General features: G+C 40.2%; 1 protein-coding gene and 1 long non-coding RNA gene across 2 annotated transcripts in view; both read left to right on the top strand.

Annotated features, from left to right (window-relative positions):
• The first annotated feature begins 1,713 nt into the window (after positions 1-1,713).
• Positions 1,714-2,330, top strand: LOC136851150 (uncharacterized). Its single transcript, XR_010856789.1, has 2 exons — positions 1,714-1,802; positions 2,169-2,330. It is a non-coding gene; the product is annotated as an uncharacterized lncRNA (long non-coding RNA).
• Positions 2,331-13,176: 10,846 nt separating this feature from the next.
• Positions 13,177-17,848, top strand: part of LOC136851247 (PC-esterase domain-containing protein 1B-like) — a 157,346-nt gene continuing 152,674 nt past the window's right edge. Inside the window, exon 1 of the mRNA XM_067125204.1 lies at positions 13,177-13,770. The gene's annotated coding sequence lies outside the window, so the exon portion shown is untranslated. The remainder of the gene's footprint in view (positions 13,771-17,848) is intronic.

Below are 17,848 nucleotides of genomic sequence, written 5' to 3'. Positions count from 1 at the left end.
ATCCAACTGGCGCAATTTCCTAAGACATTAATGCCAACAAGACAGAGTTGTTCCAGTTCTGTAAAGACAAAGTTGCCCAGATGTGTGCCACAAATGTTGTCATTGCTCCGAAAGCTTGTTTTTCTGCTGTCCTCAGCACTCAGCTGAGGCTAGTCTTCAGGGACTGGAAAAGTGCTCTCATTTTAATCATTTTTACACCCGCATCTTTATCCATGCCACATTATGCCACAGTTTCATTCAGCCAAGACCATCACTGTTAAAGCAATTGTAACACAGATATTGTTCTTGTAATTCGTTGCAGTCACTGCATATTATTGTTTATTGTTTCCACAATCTAGGGCTAGAGAAATGGGTGGCATTTGGCCAAGGCCAGAGCCTGCGCTGGATTGCTGTGCATGACCTGCCTGGACTCTCTGGGCCAGTAATAGGTGAATGGCATGCTCTTCTTCCATTCGTTCACAGGCTGTGATACAGTGTCAGCCTTGTGAAATGCAAGGGCAAAAGACCGCCTGGCAGACATGGACCACATCTCAGAAAGAGGCCTCCACTTGTTCTCCAAACTGAGTCACTACCCTCTCAGAGTGGGAAGTAAAAGTGACCTGAAAAGGTCCTAAATCTGTTTGTCATATTATGTATGAAAGATCCAGCACTGCTAAAACAGTTGATGATGCTACAGTAACTGTTTGTTTGACAGAAAACAAAGGGCATAAACTTTTAGGCCATTCCACCATGCTGTAAGCTCTCCTCCAACACAAGCGTGACTAGCGACCAAATTGTTCTGTTGAGGTTGATTCTGGTGCCACCCAGTGTCAGCCATAAGCCAAGAGAACCCTTAGGTTTAGCTATTGAAGATGGTAAGAAACATTTAAAGGCATATGATAATATTAACATTCTGGAAACCAATGTTCGCCCTTAGCCAATCATAATGTCAACAGATTTTTTTATGTTGTTTTGCAAATAAGGCTTCAAAAGGTGTAAAGATTTGCTGGGTAAGCTTGGTATTTACCTGATGGGCTCTGTTGCACTTGCAAATGTAATGTAAATAAAGATTGACAGAAATCTTCAGTAGATAATCTGTTTGAGCACTACAAGGTGTCATAAGAAACCAATCCTAGGTTTTTTTCAAAGGTGTCAGGTTGAAAGGTGATTAGATTGTTTTAAGTTTAGAAACCACAGAACTGTTTCTTTTCTGAGTTTATGGTTGAGATCTTGCTGACACAATGTTGTATGATGATATAATTCAGTCTGTCATTTCAGTTGAAAATAGCATATTAGTTAAACTGTTACTCTATGAATGATAACTCTGCTCATTTTAAATTTCTGTCTGAAAAGGAGTTGAATCTATGTCTGCTTGTGCTGTGGATCCATTAAAAAAGATTGATGAACCATTTTACGCCATCTTGGTAAACAATTCATTTTAGTATCGTTTTCAAAAAATGTGTGGTATGGAACATTGGATGAACCTAACCTAAAAGTACTTGGGTTTAAAAAAAAAACTGGTTTGTTCCATCCAATGATGGAAATCCTTCTTTTGAATTAATGACAATACCCTTCATAATTGGTGGACTGGAAAAGCCGCCATCTTGGTTTTCATCTTATCAATAAGTTGTCTTAACCACTGCCAAATTTGAGATTGTCTTGATCACTATCTGAACGATTTTTACAGCAATCTGTTCAACCAAGTGCGTTAGTTGCGTAAGCTCAACTCGCACTGTTCAAGACGTGTTTGGCGACTTTAGAGGGGAAAGGGATGTAGTTCCCCTTATTTTCATTTGAAATGCCATATTTCTCCCTTGTAAAAGGTATGCACATATCTTAGTTTATGTTGTACATGTTGCCATAACACTTAATAGTGTTCTTGTGTATCATTGCCTTAATGTAACAGTAAATTACCGAGAGTTGTTATGGTAATGTTACTAAGTTGCAACATGATGAGCTTGCATGTGGTTGCAGTGCCACTAACCGTATGCTAAAATGTGTGATATTCTTCCATAATTTTATGAATAAATATCAATTCTTGACTTCAATTGCACCTCTTATGCATGAAAAGCCAGGCTAACTGTGTAATGTAACAGTTAAGTTAGGCATGAGCACAGCATAGCCTAGGCTAAGGACTGCATGCTGTTTGGCACAAGATGGCTGTCCTAAATGAACTTCTTGTATTACAGGGAACCAGTCTAGGGCGTTCTTACATGAACCAGTATAGGGTATCTGTACAAGAACCAGTATAAGTACCTATGTAAAAAGAAGTTCTAACAATTATGGAAGGAACATTAGGAATAAGTTGTTTACACCATGTAACCTACTGAGAAGCATTAAACAACCCGTGGAAGTCTGCGTTTCCCTCAACCCTAACTACAAAATGAAGATTCGTCCGTCTACGACGTCAAGTACCAGTTCAAGCTAAGAGTAGTCCGAGGTTTATTAACATAGGCCGGTGTGTTACACTTTTTTGGCCTATGCCCAGGATTGAGTCGTTATATATAGGCTAGTCTGAGTTAATTGTCCTAAAATGAATGGTAGCCTCCGAATGTAAGCCAGGACAATTGACATGTAAAGCCACGAGTAGTATAAGTAAGTATGACATAAGGTGAAGTAAATATGACATAAGTTTAAAAGGTTATCTTTTGGCCTTTCTTCTTCCCCTGGTATTTTTCAAAGCTTTATTGTTGGTTTGTTATGAGATGTTGATGGTGTTAGTGCATATTTAGATGATATAATTATCAGTGGAGAAACTGAAGAGGAGCATGACCTTAGATTTAGTAAAGTCTTAGATATTTTGCCAGAGCATAATATTCAGATTAATAAGAAAAAGTCTGCTGTCAAGGTATCTTCATTAGAATATTTGGGTTATCATATTTCTGGTGAAGGAACCAGACCTTCTACTAAAAAGGCTCAAGCTATAGCCTATTAGATGTTCCATCTCCCACTTCTGTTGCAGAAGTTCAGTCATTTCCTGGTATGGTTACGTATTACTATAAGTTTATATAGAATTTCTCTAGTAAGTGTGCTCCCTTGTATGGCCTGTTGAAAAAGAATGCAAAGTTCAAATGGAGTAGAATTGAACAAACTGCTTTTGAAACTGTGAAAAAAGATTTGGCTGAAAGTCCATTGTTATGTAATTATGGTGGAGAAAGTTCATTGATTGTGGAAGTTGATGCTTCACCCATTGGAGTTGGTGGTGTTTTGCTACAGAGGATTGATGGGAAAGAGGTTCCTGTGTATTTTGTGAGTAAAAACTTACATCAACTGAACGGAACTGTACTCAGATAGATCAAGAAGGCCTTGCGTTACTTTTTGTTTTAAATAGATTTAGATATTTCTTACTTGGTAGGAAGTTAGAAGCTAGGACTGACCACAAACCATAACTTGGTTTATTTGGTAAAGGATGTCAAATTCCACACCAAGCTAATGCACGTATTCAGCGTTGCGCTTTACTGTTGTCTCAGCATGATTTTAACCTTCTCTATAAGGCAGTCAGAGAGGATTTTGTGGCAGATGTACTAGTAGGTTGCCTATTAAGGATGATACTGAGTTTCATACCACTGTTGAATATATTAAACTGGTAGAAGTGTGAGAGGTGCTAAAGAAGAGAGCAGGAGGACATGTACTGCTATTTTATTGAGAGAGCAGGCCGCTTAAAAGCGGCGTGCAGACGTCATACAAAGACATACAATAGGATACCGGTGACCCGAGGTCAATTGTTCATAATGCAAAACAGGACAGGTAAATACAAAAAACATGTAAAAATAAAATTACAGGAATGGACAAAATAATGTTCTGACACATGTACAACGTAAACAGGCACAAATGAATAAGTAACAGATACAATTTTACATAGATAAAATATGGCCATTTAGCATGACCTAAGTTCATGGGAAAGGCACTGTAGAAAATGGGAGGTTCACTATAGAAAACCCGTTGAGCAGGGACTTTACAGAAGCAGTAGATTTTGATGAATTTTCTTTTGAGGTTATATAGAAATGTACTAGAAGGGATGAAGTGTTAAATCAAATAATTCAGTGTATTAAGTTTGGTTGGTCTAAAGGGGATTCAAGATTGTCTGAGTATGGCTCCGTGAAAACTGATCTTAGTTTGTATACTATGATGATGTAGTACTGTATAGAAACAGAACTGTCATACCCACTCCATTGAGGTGTAAGTGTTGGATCACTTACATAGTGGTCATAATGGTATAAATGCCATAAAAGCAGAAGCTAGGAATTGGGTTTGGTGGCCTAAGATTGATCAAGATATTGCAGAAGTTACAAAGAGTTGTCATATTTGTTATACTAATTACCATCCAAATCAAGCTCCTGTTCTTTCTTGACCGTCACCTAGTAAAGCATGGTCTAGATTATGCTGGACATGTGGATAATAAGTATTTTCTTTTGATTATACTGTAGATGCATTTTCTAAGTTTATGGATGCCCATGTTACTTCCTCAACCACATCAAATGCTACTATTGAGTTGCCTAGGAAACTCTTTTCAGATTTTGGTATTCCAGACGAAAGTGTATCAGATAACGCACCATATTTTGTTTCTGAAGAGATTAAGGCTTTTTATAAGAAAAATGGTGTACGTCTTATAACTCCTGCACTCTTTAGCTGCGCGAGCTGTGAGGGCTTTTAAAGAAGGCTTGAAGAAGTTTAAGGGTGGATCTTTAAACACTTGGCTTTGTAGATCCTTGTACAATTATAGAAAAAGTTCACACCCTTGTACTGGAAAGTCACCTGCTGAACTACTGTTTGGTAGTTCCTTTAAAACAACAATTGGATCGGTTAAGGTCCATTCTAAGTGAAATAGAGATTTTGAAGTTTTATCAAAGAAATTGTTCTCTCAGGAAACTTCTAAGTATAATGTTGGAGTTGCAGTGTTCGCAAAAATTTTGGAAAAGGAGAGTCCTGGGTTAGGGAAAAATTTCAGAAGTTTTAGGAGTAAGAAATTGGGGTAGTTTATCCTTTATCCGGGTAACCGCACAACAACCACTCCGCACAGGTAAGTAGTTCGATCCCGACCCAGCGACGACCCAACCCAGCGCAACCATTCTGGCACAGAATTCAAACTGTTAACATGGCATCTGCTTATCCCTCTCACATTCAATTTGCCGCTGCAAACCCGGTGACTATTATTTATTTGGTGAAATTATCTGACAATGAAAATGAATTGCTTTTGTTTCTGATGAAAAGTGGCCTTTTAGGCAATTTTATTGGTCTGTGTGAATAGTGTGAGGAAGGAACACTTAGGGGTACAATTCCCCGCCCCCCCCCCATAACCCCTGTGGTTAGCACGCGCAGCGCAATGTGACCGCTTGCCAGAATATACGTGCTTGCCAGGAATCAGTCAAAAAGTGGATAAGGCGCGTAGCGCCGTTCCGCTACACCGAAACTGAAAGCAGACATGTATAAAAAGACTGCTAACAAGCACAGTCTCCACAGTTTTTGTCTGTCCACCATTTTTGTTGTGTATCGTTCCACCAGTTTTCTTCTCAGACCTTACCGCCATCTAGTGGTAGGTTCTGACTAGAAAACTGGCCAAACGTAGGGTTGCCCAGGTAAACCATAGCCACTCCAGAAATTATCTTGTGCAAGTTCATAATTTTGGAAATATGTTCTGGAAGAGACACCGTGACCAATTAATGCCTAGATTTATTAGTAACTTTGTTAATCCAATTAAGGATTCTTTCTCACATGCTGTTTCTTCCAGTAGTGTAGATGAATCTTGTAACGATAATCTACCTGTAGTCTCTGAAGGTTGTGTAAATCTTCTGATAATGATGTACCATGTGCTGTTCAAAAGAATGAAAGGGATGAATCATGTGTACCCCATACTCCAGTTTTGAGGAGATCAAGCAGTTGTTAAACCCCCTGACAAATTGAATTTGTGAAGATTTATTTTATGCTCATGATGGGTTTTTCTTGATGCTTATTGTTTAGCTTTATGTTTTATCTTGGGGGAAGGAACTGTTGTGTATTAACCTTGCATAGGGTATTGTGCATGTTGAAGCACTGCTTGTCTGTGGTGCACTGTGGGTTGTGATGAGAATAAGCCCGCCGAATTTTGTAGCCACAAGATGTAGCAAGATATACCATTAAAGCCAATGGTTAGTCAGTTGTATTATTAACCCTCTACCTCAGGCCACCATGTAATAAATTTATTTACAGATTTGCAAGTAGAAATTAATGTGAACAGGCTGGCAGTTCAGCAATCAAGGCACATGCAATGTGCCATAAAAAGTGTAACTACAGTTAGCAAATAAATAAAAGTTTGACACAAATCTTATAGACCGCTTAAGACTGACTGATAAAATTATTTTACATGAGTACAACAATAACACTGAAGAGCCTAACATGTGGCCCTTGTAGACTGTCGATTGCAGAAGTGTCTTGCACATGGCAAGATGGAAATGAGTCTTCTAAGGCAACTGTTTCACAAGGGCAGGGAAAGAACATGAAGAGCCAGATAACAGTTAATAACTGTTATTAAATGTTTGTATGTTCTTTCTTCGAAACACACGAGAGCTTACTCCTTTGGCTGAAGCGCTTAATATGAAAATAGGTACTGGAGACAAAGACTTTCTCTTACATGAAATTGATTATTCACGATGGATGGAATTATTAATTAGATTTAATTAGCAGATGGTAACACTATGGTGGGAATGCTCTAATTATTATCACAGAACAAACTTAATTTAGGCTTGGACCAAGTCGTGAGGGAAAATGTGTGTGCTAGGATGTGGGAAACAAAGGACTTTGCTTGGGAGAATGAAAAGTTGGAAATACTGAAAATTGTGAGAAATCCAGGAATAGGAAAAGAACACTGGCATTATTTGCTACTTCTAGGTGTACCTTATTGCATCTTTGCATGGAGCTCGCTTGCAAAAGATGGATTCAGGCCACAGAAGTCCCAACACGTGGCCAGTGGGAGGAGGACAGAAAAGCACCAGGCTTAGTGCTGTTAAGAGTGAAGCGACTTTGCACTTCGGAGTCAGGGTACGGAGTGAGAGCAATCCAGGTAACGGAATCGTCCCCTTAACTCTCGTAGTGAGCACAGGACAGTGGTACATCTTAAAGGAGCAAATAACAGCCAGCACAAAGGTCAAAGGGAAATAGGTCTTATAGTTAAGACTAACTAAGGGTCAGCCTAGCGGCCCATTTACTATCATGACTTGTCCTTGTGCCCTATTGGCTTTTTGTCACCCACTATCATACGGTAGTGGGGTAGGACGCCTACACTCTGTCCCCCTTAGTGGAGGTCTCCTCCAGCCACCATGAAATTTGACTTCCTAGCAAACGGGCTGGAGAGATGAATTTCTATAAATACGTAAGAGCTCCCCCCTTTAAGAAGGCATTCACTCCCTTTTTGGGGGTGAAGGCCTGAACTAAGTAAGTTATTCATCTTGATTTGTCATTTAGCTTTCCTAGATGAGTCTTACTTTTGCAATGCAGCTAATTAAAATAACCTACCTAACTGCTAGGAGGGGATACTAGTTTTACTAACTTACTTACTACAGCAGAACCTAACACTAGACAACGGCATCTACAGACTTCTACTGGCTGTCTTGACGACAGAGGAACTTTATCCCTAGGTGAAGGGTACATGGAAAATTGTGTTTTGTTGACATGCTCTACTATCCTACTGCCCTGGCACTAAATTAAATGACACTGACCTAACTAAATGTAATTATTTACAGATTACACAATCCTTTACGAAATATCACATGCAATATTTTCGGACATGAGCAACCTGAAGGGTTAATTATGCTAAGCAGTCAGGCATGTACCAATTTGAATATTGGACAGTTTTATCATGAGTTTATTACCAGGGTTAGTACTACAAGGTATCCTAGGGTGTTAAGTATTAGTCTACTTGGGCAGAGATCATGCCGGCTACCTCCTCTGGGTAAGTGCCAGGATCACTCTGAGATGGAAAGTGGCACTGTGCCAATGGACACGAGTGCCAAGGAAAGCTTGTGGTTCTTATGGGTTAATTGAGTCTCCTCTGCTGCTTTTTCTTCCTCTTCGGGTTCCTCCAAGGTCTGGCTATGCCATTCCTAATAGGTGACAAGCGCACTGGCTCTAGTGAAAGGCCAGAAGTGCCATCAGGAGCAGAATCAGAGGTAACCCTAGGAGCTCTGGGGAGGCTCCCTACTTTGTCTGCTGCAACAACTGTCATAAGGGTAGAAACAGCTTCTGCATCCTGGCTGGACAGTTCCTGGTCGACCAAAGAAGATGAAATATTAAGGTCTGCCAGAGATTCATCCTTGGCAGATGAAGGTGATTGTGAGAAAGAATTGTCGAGGATCCGAGGCTCACAGTTGGCAATGATCAATGCTGTGAGGTTTGGAGGATCTCCCGTAGGAGGACCCGTGACATGATTTTGAGCTGGCACTGGCACTGACTCAGGGCCAGGCACAGGGGTTAAGGTTAGTGGAGGCTCAACATCCGAGACTGATGGAGCTTGGCACTGCTCAGTGTTCTCAAGTGGCACTGGCAGAGATTTGGAGTCAGGCATGCCTGACGAGGGACCCAGGGCTGCAAAACCCCTCAGTGTACCTGAGGTAGCGTCAGACAGAGATTCCTGTCTGAGGTGGAGGGCAGACCCTCTTGGGATGGTTCTGTTCCTGGTGTCCACTGCATTTTGCTTACTAGGTACCCCAACCAATTTTTGGGGTGCCCTGTTATGTTACAGGTCTTGCAGCAGTACTTGGTTCTGGCAGTTTCCCTTTGTGGTGAGGGAGGAAACTTTGGTGGCCATCCTTTTGTGAGGACTGGGCCTGGAGTTTCACAGAGAGTGCCCCTTCTATCGACCACTTTGGTGAGTAGGTACTGCTGATGGTGGCATGCCTGTCACGGTGTCGGCGTCTCGGTCAGGGGATTTTGGAGTTAAGGCCTCTCCTGGTGGAGGTAGCTAGGTAACAGAGTGGCGTTGGGGAAGGACATCCCCAGAGGAGGTCTCATCCCAACAGGAACTCTACTCCGTGCCTGATTTTGCTCATCACACCTATGTGGTGAGTTTGCATGCTCCAAGGGTTGTCACCTGAAGTTCAACTGTGGGAATGGTCTTAGTCTGCTCTTCTGTCCAAGTCATTGTCCACCTGGTCTTTTCATCTACAGTGGCACTGGCTGGCACTCGGGCCCAGTCAATCAGGCAAATGTCTGAGCCAGTGTCTGCCATAACCAGCAGGTTCACTGGTAGGCTAGAGCCATCCAGGGGTGCCACTGAGACGGACTGAGTCCACACCCACTTGGGCTGAGACATATCTGGTGGCAAGGCCACGGAGGTCGTTGCTCTGATCAGGTTTACGTGCTTGGTAGAGGGGAAATGTTTGGGCAACCAGGATATCCAGCAGTATAGTACCCTGCAGTTCCAGTCTTTGCAGGTGCCCCGTGGATCGGCTGATTTCCCTATGGTGACTGTTGGTGGAGACGATTAGTTGGTAGTGGATAGAGTGGAGGTTTTGGTGTCCTTCTGAGTGTGCTGCTGGTTAACTTCCTTCTTAACACAGCACTCAGATTCGGGGTGACCAACTCTCTTGGGTTGCACATTGACCAACTGTTCTCTTGCAGAAGTTGCTGTGAGATGGGTTTGTAAAGTCACCATTGGCCAGGGTTTACCATGCTGAGCTTGTCTGTTCTTTGCCAGGCATTTTTACTTTAGTTGATTCTGAGAGATGTCCATGTTTTGTGGCTGCTATTATTGTTTATTGTTTCGACCTCAGGTGTCAATTCCAGAGTCGGCCGCAATATGCCTGGATCTGTAATAAAGTAGCAGTAACTTTTACCTGCTCGTTTCTTTGACACCTTACAGGTTAAAGGTCTCTCAGTCGTTGGCCATACGACAAGCTTCTGTGAGTGTTTTAGGCTGCTTGTCATTGAGGTGCACAGCAAGTGGTCAGGAACACACTGGAAGAGATCCTCCAGCATGATCCATTTTAACAGGTCCCAGAACTCTGTGCACGCCATGGCATTGAGCCAGCATTGTCCTGATTGGGTCTTATGATAGGCCCATTCAGCCCAGGCCCAACCAACTTCCTTGGCAAGACCTCTAAAACTCTGTCTCTCCATCTCTCTGGGGTGATCTCATACATTTTGGCGATCACTCGTCGAACGTCTAGCATGTTTCCTCTCATACTCTTGTCCAGCGAGTGGAGGGCAGTTTTGGCTTTGCTGTCCATGTCCTTGGCAAGCAGTGTGGCCCTCTCCATCTTGGTAGTGGTGTAGTTCTCAAAGAGTGCTTCTACTTCCTCCAGCCATGCCTCTGGCTCATTCTCTGTCCATTTAGGAATCAGAGCATTAATACTAGATATTTGAGTATTAGGCACAGCAGGGTAGGGTTGCAGGCTTGTTGGGCAGCTAAAGCTTCGGCACTTTCTTTTCGAGCCGTCTCCAGCTCAAGGCTCCCTTTCCTTGAGATCTAGCTCACTCTCCTTGAGAGCTAGGTCTCTTGCTGCCTTAGCTTCTTCGTACTTCCTCAGATCTTATCTTTCTGCTCTTTCCTGCTGGAGTAGGCTATGTCATCTAGCTGTTCTTTCACCCACTGGGTGAACTCCTGTCCCGTGTAACCTACATCCTTGCCCATGTTCATGAGGGCTTGGCATTGCTCTAACAATATGGTTCTAGTCTTTTAGGACGTTTATGGAAAGGGGCCTGTGACAGTTGGGAAGTGTCCCATAACTTGGTGGCACTTTGTTGAAATGGCACCTTCTCAATAAGGTGGCACTGTGTCTGAGTGTGCCGTACAGGGTTCACACTGATGGAGCGCTCCTGAAGGAACAATGATCCTTATGGGCCAATACGCTGATGAAGCAGAGCAATCCTGAAGGAGCAAAGATCCTTATGGGCGGATACACTGTTGGCAATCTGTATCTCAGGTACAGGTGCAGGGGCAATGATTTGAGGACTATCTCTTGGTGGCACTAGGGTGCCTGTGTGTTCCGGGGAACAACACTAAGAGGCAGTACAACCAAATTGCGCTGAAGGAAATGGCACTCTGCCCGAGGTAGAGCGTGTCCAATGAGTAAAAGAGAAAGTGAAAGGTAAGCACTTCAGTAACCTAGTCGTTTGGCAGTGCCTCAGATTAGTGGCACTGTGGAAGGGGAAACCCTTTGGCTTGCACCCGTGGACGCTAGTTCTAAGAACTAGCGGCTGCTGCCTAACATGAGGAAAAGAAGTCTGCTTCCTGACATGAGGAAAGGAAAGTTTTCGGGTTGCACTCAACGTGTGATTTGATGCTTGCGGTATACGCAAGTCTTGGATAAGGAAAACCCACTCGCGCACGACAGTTAATAACTGTTATTAAATGTTTGTATGTTCTTTCTTCGTAACACACGAGAGCTTACTCCTTTGGCTGAAGCGCTTAATATGGAAAATAGGTACTGGAGACAATTACAATAAACACGGGCGTGTATAGCCTACAATTTCGCGCAGCTATGTGTGAATGAGTAAAAGGGAAGAATTGATGGGGATCAAGATCAAAGTTTTTAGCCTATAATTAATGGAAAATTATTGCCCTTGGTTTTATGAATTAAATGAGTTTATTCTCCAATACTCACTTATTATTATGCCCTTATTAACTTTCTTTGGTGATTTTGTAAGAGTATGAGTTCTCTCTCTCTCTCTCTCTCTCTCTCTCTCTCTCTCTCTCTCTCTCTCTCTCTCTCTCTCTGAGAGCGTATTTGTGTTGGGAAGTACTCGTTGCTTTTTTTTTTAATTTACTCTAATTCATTTTAAGATAATTTGCCTTGAACAATTATACTACATTACTTTGTAAAATTTACTTTTGGAATTTACTTAATTTAATACCTAGCTCCCGTCATGACAAGTTATATGGTGGAAAGGGTTTTCAGTTTACTATCAAAATTTCTTCTTTAGGTTTTACGTTAGGGTGCAAAAAGAAATGGAATTTTGCTCAGCGTCGAACGAACAATGAGAGTGGAACAGGGTACGCAGTACGCACGGGAGAACAATTCTGTTGGCTACTGGTGACGTCACCACCTCATACAATACTCGATCAGTGATTTAAAATCTTGGGAAAAGAACACTTAAAATTTTCTGACCGAATGATTGGTGCCGGTAGGCAGGCTCGAATTATTTAACTTAAAACATCAACAATGCTTTTACTTTACTTAAAACATTAAAATAAAATCTGAACTGGATTTGGCTGTCTTGGAATTGTGAAGAGCTAGACAATGGGACGCGCATGCCCCTAATGCTATGCTAGGAGTTGTCACACATGGTATTTTTACAAACACGAATTTTCGACTTCACTTCACTGACAAAGGAATTATACACTTCCTCTGTCGTAAATGTTTTCGAACAACATATTTAGCTAACTGTTCACGGCTAACACATGCAATAAATCCCTGGCAAAGCTCTGCCTAAATTCAGTGTGCTGGTGTCGTCAACACCTCTGCTACACTTCTTACAACGCAAAATTTCGCGGGCATTTATTCTGCATCGCTAAATTAAGAACTCTTTTTGGCGCTCTCACCTTTATGCCATAACTCAAAAATTAGCTACAAATCACTTCTTTTAAAACACTTCCTCCTTATCTGTCCCCAAAGTATCCTTAATATTATAACAATTAAAACAATAACCCTTACCTTGTTATCTTTAGCTCTGATTCTGTCACCCTTTATCTTAAGCCTTGCGAATAATGGAATCGAATTACTATTATAGTAATAGCAAAGCTAATTCTCGGTACTACTTAACTAGGAAACCTGGCAAGATCGACACTGTTATGTTTTGAGTCCAGTTGGAAGAGTTAAACTGAATTTTGAATGTAATTGTGCCTTAGGGGCCAACACCTAGATCTCGGAACATAAGCAATAAATGTAATTAATATTATGACTTGCCTTGAAATTACATCTATTCAAAGAAAATGGGAAGGTCGCCTTTCAGCCCAGTCGGTTAGATTAAATTAATTTATTTATAGTGTACCGACCACGTAGGCTATGTGGCCCGCCAGGAGACCAACATTCAACAACCAATGAACTTTCTCTTCCATGAGCCCTCTGACGAGAAGCCACACGGTCGAAGAATCACAATTTCTCCCATAGGACTTTTATAACTATTTCTCTGTAACCATTATAGTCACATTTCATTTACGATCACCACTATATGCATTGCTATGTAAGCGCTCCGATCATGTACTCATAATGTTCAACTGAATCTTCTGTATCAAATTATATGTGTTTCTGTCTGTGAAAAAACACAGACGCCCTGTTTCGATTTGGTTACTACGTTGCGGCTCTCACCAGCCGGTATTTTTATTATTATTTTTAATTTAATTAAAAATGTGATCCCACTTTTCGGGAATTTGTCCCCAGATTGGGAATTTTGAATGTTTTTCGGGAAAATCTGGGGAATTTGATAAATTTGGGGAAATCGGGGGAATTTGAATAGGTTTTCAGTGAAAACTTAGTAACATTTAAGCAAAAAAAAAAAAAAAAAAATCGCCAGCCGACCAAAACAAAACTATGGCCTCTCCCTCTGTAGCCTTTGTTTTGGAAGACATACGGTTGTGGGGGTGGGGAGGGGGGTGAGAGTTGGGGAAGTGTTTGCTCCGCACAGGACCCCCCCCACCTTCCCAGTCGCGGCCGCCTTGAGGAAATAACAATAACAATCATAACACGTGCACGTGTGAGACTAAGTAGTAGTGTGTTCGTCTGAGACTGGGTGTGTGAGACGAAAACGAAACAAGAGCGGCGTGTGACCTTTGCTCTCCCTTCAACCTTAGAGGCGGGACAATTTAAACAACTGTAGAAGGTATGTTATAAATTATTTAGAATTTAGTTATTTTTTTATGGATGAGATAAGCCTGGGCCTAAACCAACGTAGCACTGTGCTGTCCAACTTAGCAAAGGCCCAGTCACCCGAAGGGGAAATTCAATAACTTTATCAAGCCTAAAAAATTGGATAGGCCTAGCTTAGAATATAGGCAGTTTCTCTAACTTTTTATATGTACTTAATATTAGAAGTTCTAAAATTAACTTTTGTTATTTTAGGATTGCCTATATGCCTACCCTGAACCCTACCGCTGTTATTTATCAGGAATAGATATTAGCCAAAGCTATTGTATTTCTAGGTTAGACAGCAGATACTACACTTTAAGACGGAAAAAAAGCATGTAGTTTCGCCACATACGGATAAAGAGGAGCCAGTTTCAAAGAAGCCGAGAGGCTCGTATAAACAAAAATTTCGACATGAGTGGCTCAATCCAAAAGAATTCAAGGGATGGCTTGTTGCTCCTAAAGATTATGCAAGCGATGCAGATTGTTCAGTGTGCAAGAAAAAAGTTCCTTGTCATCGTTCCTCTTTACTTAAACATAGTTGTAGCCAAGTTCACCTAGCAAATATGAAAAGTAAACAAGAAACCCCATCTGTAAAGGAGTCATTCTTTAATCAGACAAAACAATGTGTTTATAAAGAAAGCACAGAAGTACATATAGCAGCTTTCATTGCGGAACACAACCTTCCGTTTACTTTAGCTAAACCTTTAGTAAACGTGTTGCAGTCAAGTGCTCCCAAGAATACAGCAGAGAACAGTGCACTGAAAAATCTAAGACTGTAAAATTAAGTGCAGTAATATTGTAAGGCAGGGGTTAGGTGTATATTTTGCAAAAGATTTGATAGAGAAATTACGTTCGACAAAGTTTAGCACAATTCCAGATGAGACAACCGATGTATCTGTTGAAAAACAATTAGGGCTGGTCGTGGTATATTTTGATAAAGGGCAGATGCGGTCCATTGCTCAGTTTTTTTTTTTTTTTTTTTTTTTTATCTAATACCAGTTAGTAGCAGTACTGCTGCTGATCTATATGAGGCTATTAAGAACTCATCAAGTGAAAGAAATATTCCGTTAAACAACCTAATTGGTTATGCCTCAGATACCACTAATGCTATGTTTGGTGATAAAGGGAGTGTAGTAGCTATGTTAAAGAAGGAAGTTCCTCATGTTGCTGCAATAAAATGTAGCTGCCATCTGATTCATCTTTGTGCTTCTTATGCTTGTGTGAAAATGTCTGTGTCTCTGGAATATATGTTGCGAAATGTTTATGCACATTTTAGTAGGTCTAGCAATAGAAGGCATCAGTTTGAGGAGTTTCAGAAATTCTGTGATGTTCCCGTACATAACCTACTGAGTCTGTCACAGACTCGATGGCTTTCAATGGAAAAAGCTGTGAACCGAGTGCTGGAGCAGTGGCCTGCCCTTCAGCTGTATTTCTCTGAAAAGGTTCTTGACAATACAGATCCTTCAAACACCTTAAAAAAACTTCCTATCTCTTTTGAATAATCCATTTCATAAAGCTCAACTAGAGTTTATTAGTTTCCAGCTTGCTAAGGTCAATTCTTTCAATACTCTGTTTCAGAGTTCAGCTCCATTGCTTCATATGCTTAGAGCAGAGGTAATAAAACTTTTGAGGCAAGTAATGGTAGACTTCTTAAGAATGGATATCGTTAAGCAAGGCAATCCTTCAATACTGATATTAATGATCCTAAAAACAGACTAAATATTTCTGAATGCTGGAAAGATAACCCAGAAGGGGTAATGCAGGTCCGTATGACTTGTCTGAATTTTCTGGTCGAACTGGTCGAGCAAATCAGGGTGAGGTTTTCTGAAGTGATGCATCCTAGGTATGATCATTTGGAGTTTTTGCTTCCTTCAAATGCCTCTAAGTGTGAGCCTGCATCTCTGGGAGGTCTCTATGAATCCTTTAGTTTTTTGAAGGATGTAGCTGATTTGCAAAGTGTTGATAGTGAATGGAGGAAGCAAGCCCTTAGAGGAGTCCTTACCCCGTGCTCAACAATCAGATGTTGAGTTCCGGAAAGAACGTTTAAACCAAACAACTTATCAAGGTGATCTCAAGTATGGGAACCTGCGTAAAGTTGTTGGATGTATGCTATCTCTCCCCTTTGCTAATGTTCCTGTAGACAGGTTGTTCAGTACCTTCAAAACTGATCATAGAAACCGCCTCAAAAGAAAGTCTGTTAGGATTGCTCCATGCAAAGGAGAGGATGGCAGCAAGTAAGTGTTCATCTCCTGAATTAAACTTGCATGATCATCCCAGTTTGTTAAAATTGGTAAAGTCTGTAGTTTCAAATGCTACTGATGAAGAAGCTCATCAGATCATTAAAAAAATCTGAAAAATTCGCTTAAATGTCTAATAAATTTTTCTTTAGAAAATGTATATAATAATAATCATATATAGAGTATGTATGTGCAATGTGTGTATTGCAGGAATAGAAATTCTTTTTTGTCTATTTGATATCTTTTATTTTTAGTTTTGTGCTGCATTTTAGTTAAATAGTAGTATGATGAGTATAATGCTATTTTTCTTTCAATTTTCAGCCATGCAATATAATTCCCAAGAATTATTTGTTTGATATACTGTATTGTATTCTCATTGTAGAAAGATGCTTTCTTGAATTTATTTGTATACAGTATTGTAGGAGTAGAGACTGGTTTTTGTTTATTTGATATCTTCCATTTTCAGTTTTATACTGCATTTGACTTAAATGATATTCATACTTTAGTAGTTTCTTAATAGTTTAGTATACTGCTATTTCTTTTTTCCAATTTTTAGTCATGCAATATAATTCCAAAGAACCCTTTGTAATGTTACATGTATTTTTCTATTTGATATCTTCTTATTAAGGAAAGATATTATTTTCTGAAATAGATTTGTATCTGTTGATCGCAGAGTTTAAGAGTGTACATCCAATACATTTATTAGTAAATGAGAACTTTCAGCATTTTCTTTTTTTGTTTTTTCATAAAGCCAGCCTATTGCAACTACCCTTTTTCCTTTATGCATACATTCAATATCATATGATTGCTTCTAAATGAACTAGGTAAGTGAACCACTATTTTGGAATAACAGTACAAATGTCAAATAAGAAATAGAAAAGGAAAAAATTAGTGGAAATAGTCTTAAAATGAGTAATAAAAGATACGTTAAGTAACAAAGAGAATAAGAAAGGGACAGAAATTATACCTCTTCTAGAATGCTCTCTGTTGGGGCTGTTTGGGTCCTTTCGAGGCGTTTAATGTCCACGTGCGTTTAAATCCACAGATAAGCAGCTTAAGACTGTTTCCACGGAGCCACTTTTGGCGGTCACAGTATGTTTGGAGGCATTTCCCCTTCCTACAAATATCTTGATTTCTTAACACCATAGATAAAGAATAAATTGGTAGGCAAGGAAATATGAAATAAGGCATAACAGAGTAATAAAGATAAAATCCACAAAGGAAACGGAAACACTGGAGTGCTGCGAGGCCTTTCGACACTTGTCCTTTACTTAGCAGTCTGCTAAGTAAAGGACTAGTGTCGAAAGGCCCTGCAGCACTCCAGTGTTTCCGTTTCCTTCGTGGATTTTATCTTTATTTATATATTCATCACGTTCCATATTTTCGTGATTCAGTTATACATAACAGAGTAAGTTGGACGAGTGAGAAAAAAAAAAAAAAATCGTATACAGGCAGATCTCTCTCATATATCTCTAGCATTAATTAACTACTTTTGAGTATCTAATTTCAAAAGAATGATAAATGTACATCCATAAGTAAAGACAAAATAGTTAAACTGGAATAATTACACAATATTATTGACTAAGTAGTGATACAGACATATGTTAAAAAAAATAGTAATAAGATTTAGAAGAAAGAGGGAGTTGTTGTTAGATTAAGGTGGGCTTGTGCCAGCACGGAATCTTAGAGAGAGCGCCAGTTCATTATACAAACAGCTTACCCCTGCAGTTACTTAGATGTAAATACTATATGATTTTTCTTGTGTAGAGGAAAATATTAAATATCTATTAATGGGCTATACATAGAACGGTAAAT

This window comes from Macrobrachium rosenbergii, chromosome 23 (assembly GCF_040412425.1).
Source record: "Macrobrachium rosenbergii isolate ZJJX-2024 chromosome 23, ASM4041242v1, whole genome shotgun sequence".
NCBI classification, from domain to species: Eukaryota; Metazoa; Arthropoda; class Malacostraca; order Decapoda; family Palaemonidae; genus Macrobrachium; species Macrobrachium rosenbergii.
This window is presented reverse-complemented; position numbering and strand designations above follow the sequence as displayed.